Source organism: Gobius niger (genome assembly GCF_951799975.1).
Source record: "Gobius niger genome assembly, chromosome: 5".
NCBI classification, from domain to species: domain Eukaryota; kingdom Metazoa; phylum Chordata; class Actinopteri; order Gobiiformes; family Gobiidae; genus Gobius; species Gobius niger.
The window spans coordinates 8,832,570-8,844,011 of record NC_136856.1 but is presented as its reverse complement, the minus strand read 5'-3'; positions in this window follow the sequence as shown (position 1 = coordinate 8,844,011).

Below are 11,442 nucleotides of genomic sequence, written 5' to 3'. Positions count from 1 at the left end.
GGCATCTAAAAATATTAATAAAAAGCAAAAATTGGCACGTTACCTGTATTGTGCTCATCCTATCTCCAAAACAATCAGCATGTTTGAAACACAGCTCCAACCCGTGCAAAGATGAGACTGTATAACTCAGAAACAGTGATAGAAAATGATTTTGTATTGTCGTTTTTGGTCCAGCGCTGCAGAAGCCTGGCACCGTTAGAGACAGGCGGACATGCGTCACCGCGGTTTTGGTTAGAATCGATGCATGAGTCTCTGGCACCCGTTGAGGCTGCAGAGTTAGATATTGGTCACTGCACTGAAGGAAGAGGAAGCTTGATCTCACAACACTACGTTAATGACGTAAAAACGCTGCAGTTCTCCATGTGGCACGTGCACGTCCTCCTGCATGAAGGTGTTTTACTATGACTGATTTTACTCAACAAAACGACGCCCAGTTGTCCCAGTTCAGAGTGGATTTGGATACACATTAGTGCAGCATTCTCCTCCTGTGGCCACGACAGTAAAACGCAGCATTAATGCTTGTCTGTAACTTTATTCCATCTCCACATGAGCTCAAAGAGTCACCCCTGGACACCTGCCTATAACTTTAAGACCTCTGTAGAATAACATGTTTCAGGTTTGTTTCAAGGGTGAATTAAAGGCTCAGAGCCCAGTGAACACATCTCTCTATATTTAATGAGCGAAAGCATTTGTGGCATGTTATACAGTATGTAGGCAATAAATATCAAATATAAAGGTTAGTGGATGGATGCTGTTTATATATCCATACGTATAGAGAGAGAGAGAGAGAGAGAGAGAGAGAGAGAGAGAGAGAGAGAGAGAGAGAGAGAGAGAGAGAGAGAGAGAGAGAGAGAGAGAATCTGCTACGAACCCCACCAAGCTTCATATAAAGTTCTCATTATAGAACCTCAGGAATAAAGCTCCTTAGACACAGAGCACCGCATCATCTAACTGTGTGAACACGTGTATATTGGTCAAAGCTCTTAGAGTGACTTTAGTTGTGTCATACAGTGAAAAGTAAAAAGTAAAAGTTGCTTATGAGACTAAAACTATGCCTGAAATGTCCAGATATTTTTGTCAAAATAATACTAAATAAAAATGAAAAGAAGAGACTAAATTCATCCAAACCTCCACTTACTCTTTGAAAGACATATAATTTAAATTCACAGCCAAAGGAACAGCTCTGAGCTTTGTTCATGTGGGAGAAGCTCCATGAGGCTTTGGATCTTAATTGAATATTATAAATGCAAAGGTGACAGACACCACCTGCAGGAGGAGCCATGTGGCTGGTGCAGTGAACTGCAAAATGTGTTAAGTCGACAAAATCAATTTTAAATTTAATCCACCAAATTTAAATGCAATTTTAGCAAACTAAAACTGGAAAAGAAAATAATTATTTGACTAAATCTTGACAAACATTAAATGTCATTTAAGACTAAAACTACATCAAAATTAAATGAACACTGGTGTGATGTGAAAGATGTTGTACAGATTCCCTTCCCCTTGTGTTAAACACATGTCACTCGTCCAGTAGAAACTCATTGCTTCTTTATTAAAACTCACTTGTTGCTTTGTCCCCATTTAGTTAATTTATTTTGCTTCATTTTCACATTTTAATGTCCCTGGTTGTTTTAAATGTTCAGCACATTCAGCACATTTCCACACATTTGGTGTAAGAGGTTGTGGTTAATTCTTATTCGTGCCCTCCTCCTGTGGAAATGAGAAATCATGCAGGGTGTGTCAAAATAAGACTTCCTGTGTTCTCTTTCACATCTACAAATGTTGTCTTGCTTTCGATACACGTTATTAATATACTACCGCTCGAACGTTTGGGGTCACTTAACCTTAAATTAATCAGAAATACCTTGTAGACACTGTTAATGTTATGAATGCCCATTCTAGCTGGAAACAGGTGATTTTTAATGGAATAGGACCTACATTGGTTTGCAGAGTTGCCATCGCTCCAGTGTTTAATGGTACATCGCGTTAGCTAATCGTGATTGATGATTAGAAAACCCTCGTGCAATTATGCTGATTAGAAAAGCTATAAAACTGGCCTCGGTGACCCCACACTTTTGAGCCGTAGTGTTTGTTTCCATTCATCACATTACTTCAGTAGCCTCACACAGCAGACACACAAATGCATTCCCTATTCCCTCAGATAAGATAATCCTTTATTGATCTCACAACGGAGAAATTCACTTGCTACATTCGGCATAAGATCACTCGGGTTGTGCAAAACAGACAGGAAATTTGCAAACAGATAGATAGTACAAAAAAAGAGATGTCTTATATCAATAAGTTAAAGCAAAAATCTTGAGGAGTTGAATTGCAGTGCAGGTTGTCAATAAGTGACGCTGGTACAGGGAATAGGAGGCGCTGATAAGGGTTATTGCACAATGTTACTTTACAGTGTTGTTGTTCAGTCTAACAGCAGTGGGGATGAAGGACCTCCTTCTTGCACTGAGGGTGTCTCAGTCTTCCACTGAAAGAGCTGCTCAGCTCCTCTCCAGTCCCGCGCACTGGGTGGGAGGTGTTGTCCATGATGGAGGCGAGCTTGGCCATCTAAATTATAATGTACATTTAGGTTATAGTCGTCCATATTTTAATCTACTGTTTATCTAACTCATATCAGCAGACTGAGGAATAAAGTTAGGCCTAAAGACAGATTGAAAAAAAGGGGAAACTGAACATTGTTATGATCGGAAAAGCTATGTTTTGCAGTAAAATGTGTAGTTCTGCGACAATGTTTGCTTTATTCTAAACGCAAGTTGTTTTTATGCTTTATATAACACCGGTTTTAAGTGGTTGCTTTCTGAATAAACTGCAACACCCTTGAGGTAGGGGGTACACGGTCTACCACCAGGGGCGGACGGGCCATGTGTTCATTCTGGAAGAGCACAGAAGGGCCACCGGCTCTATAGGGCCAGTCCGGCCTCTCAAATTTCTCCTCTTATCCCCCGCCTTGACCAAGCTTTACCTAAATCTAAAAGCTTCAAAGAAAAGCATCAAAATAGCGACGAGGATGAAAATGGAACAAAAATGTGCCGGAAAAGCAACGATAAAAAACGTGACAAAAAAAGCAACGATAAAAAGCTATGAATAACCAACAAAAACTCCACAAAAACACGACAAAAATGTGACGAAAACACAACTACAAAGCAACGGAAAAAAGCAATGAAAAGATGACAAAAAAGAGACGAAAACACAACAATGCAATGAAATGAAAAACCAACAAAACATGGCTATTTTGTTGGTTTTTCATTGCTTTTCTTCATTGCTTTGATACGTGACATAATAACATAACAAAAACACAAGACAGTGACGAATACTCAACAAAAAAACACACACAAAAAGTGACCAAAAAAGTTTCAATCACTTTTGTAGGTCTTAGCTTTCAAATCAGGCATTACACTGTTGCTCTTTGGTCAAGAAGTGTCGCATTTACGCTAATTTGGACCAGGCTGGTCAGAGTCCAGGGCCGTTTTTCAGTCCCAGTCCGCCCCTGTCTACCACTAAATCCCACTGGAAACCACTAAGCTACACAACTAGGGCGGGGCTTTGTTATCTTGCCCTTTAAAACATAATCTCCTTCCTTAAACTCCTTTAATCAATTGCATTAAACAGGTATAACAGTAATTGCCTAGAAATAACATCCAGGTACGTTGAGTCCATGCATTATAGATTGTCACCGCTAGAGGTCAGTGCAGCCCAGGGTTTTAAGGCCAACCTTCTTCAGTTACTTTGCATGACAGAAACCCCTGGCCTGAAACTGAAACATTTTAATGGTGTGCTTTGGCGCCTTTTCGTGACATTCCCGTCATGAACCATCGGAGCAGCGGGTCAGCTGTCGGTACATCCCCACCACACTCCCACACAACTATTTTAACTGTGACATAATGTCCACTCACCCCCGTAACTCTGAGATGTTCTCCTGTGGTGAAATGTTACAGAGGCAGGCATGCGCGGGGGGCGACTGTAAATAGACTCTTATAGTGGCCCAGGCTACATTTAATCCTTTCTTTTAAAGCAATACAGTAACTTGTTTAACTTAATAAATCCTTCCCGTAGTCCCTCTGGGGGTAATACAAGTGGGATGATTGGGGGGTGTTTTTATTGCTCCCTAGTGTCTCTGGCCAGAAAACTACAATCGCAACTTCACTGCCATCGGACCGGAGTCACCAATACACACTAATAGAATCACGAAGAAGAACAGGTAACAGGTAAAGCTAACTGTGGGCTAGCACCAGTTAAACAGTATTTACAGAACATTATTTCCATTGTGTAATTGGATGTACAATATCCCTCTCTCCCTTCGCCTTTTCTGTCAGCGTAGTATTTACTCTCACGGACAATTAATAAGTTAAAAAATCGCAACTTGCTACGACACCTGCAGTTGCTCTTATGGCCTCTAGGGGCATGATTTACTTACTACTGCTTTAATGTAATATTACTTATTAAAGGAATAGGCCACCGTTTTACATACTGAGATATGTTCTTACCTAACCTTAGACGAGTTAATATATCCCCGTCTGGTCTTTGTCCGTGCGCTCTGCCACGCAAACGGAGCACATACGCAGCCTCTCCCACATGTCATATAGCTCCAAAAAAGCTCACGATAGAAGCTACCAAGCACGTGTTCCCTATTTAAATAAAGTTACGTGAAGTGTTTTCAAGCGAAGTATATTTACACAGAAATGTAACATTTCGATTTTATAAGCAGATAAAAAGGGGTACTATATTGTGAGGCGTAATGATACAGGAGCACAACGTCCGCGTAGTAACTCCGAAAGGTTATTGACGGAAGTGAGCGGGGGGAAGTCTTTATTATACGGCCATTTGCCAACTGAACACACACAACATAAACTTCGTACACTTTTATGAAGGTCGGAAGGTTTATTTAATGACTTCCGCGACAAATAGTTCCCAAAAGTTTGCGCGTTGCTCGGCAACGTTTTGCTAGGCTAGAAGCAGCAAGTAGCCTAGCTACTTAGTTGAAGGCGCAGTGGTGAATCTCTGGGTAAGTTGAAAGTCAGACTCACGCTAACTTCACGAGCGATTCCCACAACTTCTCTCGTGACGGGGACAGATAGTGTCGCTACTACGTACGCGCGGAGTGATATGAAAGCACGAACTCCGTTGCCATTGGCAGCGTCATAATTTTTTTCAGAGGTCCTTTATCAGAAAATAATGACCGGTAGAACGTTGGGAAATCCCATTCAAATCAACGGAGCTTCTACTTACGTTGTGAAGAGCCGTATAATAATATGAGTTACAAGATGCCACAAGTGTAGGGAAAGCTGTTTATTTCGTGAGATTTGCAAATATTAAATCTGAGGAATGAGGGGAAATTTCACTATTCAAAAGCAAATTCGAATTCGAAACCTTTGAGCAAAAAAGGTGTGTAGCATCAGCCAAAACTGAGCTGAGCTGACCTGAGTAGGTCAGGTTGAATAACAATATGTGCCAAAAGAATGAGATGAGCTGACAACCTGAACATCCTGAATGACCAGGTTATCCCGTCAATGGATTTCTTCTTCCCTGATGATGACAAAGCCAGGATTCATCGGGCTCACACTGTGAAAGAGCGGCGCGCGGGACATGGATTGGCCTCCACAGAGTCCAGATCTTAACCCTGTTGAGAATCTTTGGGATGTGCTGGAGAAGGCTTTGCACAGTGGTCACACTCTCCCATCAATACCAGATCTTGATAAGGAAAAACAAATGCAAATAAAACTTCTTGCATCACAGAAAGTTGTTGAAGCAGCACACTTCATTTGATGCTCTGCGGAAACCCTGTGGTAGTAGTAGTAATTGTAGTTAAAGTATTTGTATTTTATATTTTAAATGTATTCCTAAGAGTAGCAAGTATTAGCAGTCTGCAGGTGTCGTAGCAAGTTGCGATTTTTTAATTATTAATTGTCCGTGAGAGTAAATACTACGCTGACAGAAAAGATAAAGGGAGAGAGGGATATTGTACATCCAATTACACAATGGAAATCATTTTTTCTCTCAAACTTGGCTGTAAATACTGTTTAAGTGGCGCTAGCCCGCTGTTAGCTTCGCTTGTTAGCCTGTTAGCTTCTTCTTCGTGATTCTATGAGTGTGTATTGGTGGCTCCGACCCGGTGACAGTCAAGTTGTAATTGTGGTTTTCTGTTCAGAGACTATAGGGGGAGATGAAAGACCCTCCAGTCATCCCATAAACACTTGTATTACCCCCAGAGGGACTACGAATAAGATTTATTTATATATAGTTTTTTCTTTTCTCTTGTTGAGCGGTAAGTTGTCAATCAAAATCTGCATATTTGTGAATGAAAATCTTGCTTTGACTCTGCCCTACTGCAGTACTCGGTTTGTGGAGGGTCCTACATTCCGAAGGACTCTCTCAGCTCGGTGCGAAAGAATGAATAAACAAACCACAGTAATATTCTCTGCGTCGTCCGGAGGAAATATAGATGTTTGGGCAGATCCTAAAGCGAAGTATGCAGCTCCTACAGTCGCGGGTCTCTGCATTGTCTCTGGTATGTCCCACACACAGCAGGAAGCGGCTCGGCTCACTCCGAACGAGACAATGACTTCGAGTGATTCGAGCGTTTGACCTTGAATTCTCCGTACGCTTATTGCAAATACATGCACATATTATGGGATTTGTGGGACTTTGTTTGCACACACACACACAGCCTAAGCCTATTCTTCCTCATGTGTTGCTCATTATGCTAATCACTACTCATGTAAAAACAAAAAAGAATATTTTCAGAAACCCAGCCATTGATTGTGTGTATTTTGGTAGACTATATAAGGAGGCTGATGCTAAATTAAACTGTTGTTGTATTCCTGAGCAAGACCCTAACCCTAACCCTAACCAGAAGTAAAAGTCTCATCCAAGTTTTCCATAGACTTTTCGAAAGCCCACATCTTATTTGCAATTTTGTCACTATTGACTGAATATCAATATTTTCCATCGATAAACCTTTGTTGTGATTGTAAGTTTTGTGTTTCTGTTTAAAAGTTGTGGGTTTTATGTTGATGAGTTACCACCAGTGTGCAGCAGGAGTGAAGCAGATCACATCCCATGAAACACGGTGCCGATGTTGGAAAAAAGCTGAAATGTAATGATTGAGTATTCCCATGTATTCCAGTGATTTTAGGACTGGAACTGAACTGTATTATAAATAATTAATGAAAAATATTTTATTTGGACCATAAAAAAATACAACTTGCCATGAGTGAGGCAGTTACCAAAATGTGCAGCTCAAAACATATACAACTGAAGACAAACAAAGCATTTTGCACATTTTTATTTTTTCTGAAAAGGAGTGGGGAGAAGTAAAGACTTATTTAATCCCACCCTCTTACGTACTTTTAACTCAATATCTTTCTGTTACTGTTACTTATTCTATCCATCTATCCATCCATCCATCCATCCATCCATCTATCCATCCATCCATCCATCCATCCATCCATCCATCCATCTATCCATCCATCCATCCATCCATCCATCCATCCATCCATCCATCCATCCATCCAGGGGCAGCAGTCTCAGCAGAGATGCCCAGACTTCCCGATCCACACACACCACCTCAAGCTGTTCTGGGGGGACCCCGAGGCGACACCAGGCCAGCTCGGAGACATAGTAAGTACTTATTAAAAGTTAAATTAAAGTATAAAGTAAACAGCTAGCTTAGGAGGAAGAGGAAGGACGAGGTGGAGCTGACCAGTGCAGGACACCACGCTCTGAGACGGGGACAAGCCCAGGAGGCGGTGCACCGTTTCAGATGATCAGAGGAGACAGAGGGCAGCTACAGTTTCTCCATCCTCCAAGGTCATGCGGGTGGAGTGGCTGAAGGACAACGAGATCATCGACCCGCCCGAGGACAGGAACTTCTACATCACCGTGGACCACAACCTGATCATCAAGCAGGCGCGTCTGTCCCACACGGCCAACTACACCTGTGTGGCCAAGAACATCGTGGCCAAGCACAAGAGCTCCACCGCCGTGGTCACCGTCTACGGCTTTCCCATCAACCAGTGCTCCTCCTGTGACCAAAACAGTGAAGATGGCGGCCGCGACACAACGATCTTTCACCAAAAAAAAAAAAAAAAAAAGAGTGGTGCGCACTGAATGGGTGCTGCTGCCGGATGCTCTCTCATCGAATGCAATTTCTCCATCTGTGAGATCAATAAAGTACCATCTTATCTCTTATCTTATCTTATGAGAGACCTACACATTTCTTCTTCTAAAACCCTGAAGAGGCACCAAGAGCCCCCACACCTGCAGCACAGAGGAGGCGTCAGGAGGAGCTAGACTCACAGCTAAGCCTGTGCCGGAGGAAGAGGAAGGACGAGGTGGAGCTGACCAGTGCAGGACACCACGCTCTGAAACAGGGACAAACCCAGGAGGCGCTGCACCGTTTCAGAAGATCAGAGGAGACAGAAGGCAGCCAGGTTTCCTCCGGGTGCTGCACCGACCTCTAATAACACGCTGGTCAGGTTGGCCCACAGAGGTGGTGCGCTCAGTCGCAGCGGCTCAGGACTAACACCTGAACACAATTTCATTGTATAGTTCTACAATGACAAATATAGCACTTAATTATTTATTAGGCTTCCTTTAACCCTCCTGTTATGTTCATTCGTCTGGATTTGTCTCAATGATGTTCCGGGTCGATTCCGGGGGGTGCCTGTGTGTTTGGGGTGAAATATGTCTCACAGTTACAATGACATTTTTGCCTTGTACCCCCAGTTTGATGCTGGATCCAATTAACCCGAACAGTATCTATGTGATATAAACATGCAGGGGTGGCTACAAATATGTGAGATGAACCATTTTCATATTATATGTTGATTACACTAAATAAGGCAAGCAGAAGAAGTTTTATACTGAAAAAATACTTTAAACATTTTTTCCTTGATCTTCAAACTTTAAAACGGGTCAATTTGACCCAGAACAAAACAGGAGGGTTAAATTATCGCTTGAGCACTACACACTAAATCCAAGTCATCCGGGATGCGCCCTGTGAATGATACCAATTAACATCTGGTTTACAACACAACAGCTGAAGTCTGAAGAATCACATATTTACATCAGATAGAGAAAATCGTTCCTTCATACCAATACTTAAACTGTCTGATATTTGGACATCCACAAATAGAGGTATTCAGTTACTACCCAACACTGGTGTATCTGACAAACTCACATCATTCTTTGAAATTTTAAAAAAAAATTGTTTTGTTTTTTTATAGTTTGTCTATTGGAAAAGTGAACAGAAACTTGTTTGGAACTGAAGCAAAACAATCGTCTCCGCGAGCCTGTTTTACTTCACTTGGACCAACATTTGCAGAATCTTATGAGGAAGAACCCATTCACTTTACAAGATCAATATACAGTATATTTAGCCTTCTTTGTTAATAAAAATCGCCTCTGTGTTTTAGCCCTGGGATCAAGTGGAAGAATTCCACACTTAGTAAGGGAAAGGGAGAATGGAGAAGAAATAATACAGTTTTTGTATTAGGTCTCAGATCTGCTGACTTGGCATGACCCTTTTCTCACTGCGATTTTGGATCCGTCTGACTTCATTGTGCGTTGAATTTGTATAACGGACTGTAATTTAAGCGACTTTGTTCAGATCTAAACGCAAAGCCTGATTAAGACAGAGAGGGCTCATTCAGCCCCAAACAATGGAGCATTTCTGCGTTTCATAATCAGCATTTGGCCCATGACACAGCAGCTCCTCCACTGCACCCACTCCACTCTCAAAGACAACACTCAGCTCTGAGGGGAAGGAACGCTGAATGAACTCCCCATTCAAGACCACATTTATTTTGTGGGGAAAAAACTGTGCATCTAAATTTCATGAACTTGCAGGTTTTTGCAAAGACTCGGATGCTAAAAATGTGTTAAGACAAATTTGTACCACAACTAACATTTTAATTTAGTTAGGGCAAAGTGATTGAGTTGAAGCAGCCAATGTCTATCATCAAACAAAAAGGCTGATACTCTATATATTTGATTTCATATTATTTAGAAATAATATATATACTTAAATTACATGTTGTGCACTTCCCCGTATAAGAATATTATAATAAGGGAAACAGCAGTTGTTATAGGTGTTTATCAAATCTCTAACACATTCAAACAGCGCCATGTGAAACAAATTTTGGCAGATTTGTCAGCTAAAAAAAAGGCCCTTACTGGAGGTTTAAGGCTGATGTAAACCATAAAGTTAAAGGTGCACTGTTATATTTGCATTTGACCTCTTAGTGACCCAGCGGCTGTATGGTGGTTAGCTTAGCGCCTTTACTTTCCATCCCTGTGGCTCCTATGACGCTTTAGGATCAATTTTATTTCAGTTTTTTAGGATGTCTGGTAGGTTTTCAGAATGGAATGTGTATGTATTATGTAACCATGGATACGGTTCAATCAGCAGTGAAAACCTGAAAAAAACAATTGATCCAGGAGTGTCTTCAGGGCATCGGGTGGTACGCAAAGGCGCTATGCTAACCACCAAAGCATCCCGGGGGCACTGACAGGTCTAATATATATTAATATCAACTTTTTTTTTACATAAAAAGTTGCATAGTGCACCTTTAAAATATAGTTATGAGTTCAGATTTATGTCTGTGTGCCTTCCAGAGAGAACTGTCTTGACTATTGACTTTTTTCTTTACAATAGTATGTTGCATTAAATTTAAACAAGAATTGCATGAGAAGAGGGTAACTATTTTACACTATCCTTGACACATTGTGCCTGGCAAATTTAGAACAATGTAGTGTGCTCTGCAACAATGTGTAATATCTTGTACTTATGTTGTACATACAAAATGGAGTAATGAGTATCAGTAGTACATACTGTACTAAAAAGACATGAGACCCTAAATCAAACCTTAACCATAAGCCCAAACCCAAAGGTCTTATTACATTATGTACCTCCAAAGCACTAATACACATTATTCCATTGTGTATAGGTACAGGTTATCACAGATTGCTACAAAGCAGATTACATTGTACCTAATTTAGTTTTGTTCAAAACAACTTATAAAACAACGTCTAAATGGAAGAAAATTGAAATAAGGACAAAAACTAAACTTCTACCACTCATTTTAAGTCAAAACACTGCAGAAAAAGAGTGAATTACCAACTGAGCTTTTGTGCGTTCCCGGTGAGGAGTGTGCATGTTTTTAGACAAAAGCCGGTCGACGCCGGCGCAAGAGGAACGAGGCGACTGCAATAATAGTCGTAGCCATGGTAACAATTCCAAACATTTAACGTTTAATGGCCTCAAACTTCAACATGAGACACGTATAACCCAGCAGGTCGGCGCGCTGCTGTTACACAAACAGAGTCTGGACCGAAAAGTGTCAAAGGCACAATATGAAAAAAATGTGCAGAGTTTAAAACAACAGAACTTAAGGGCACAGTGTTCTCCTAAAGAGCTTTCAAATA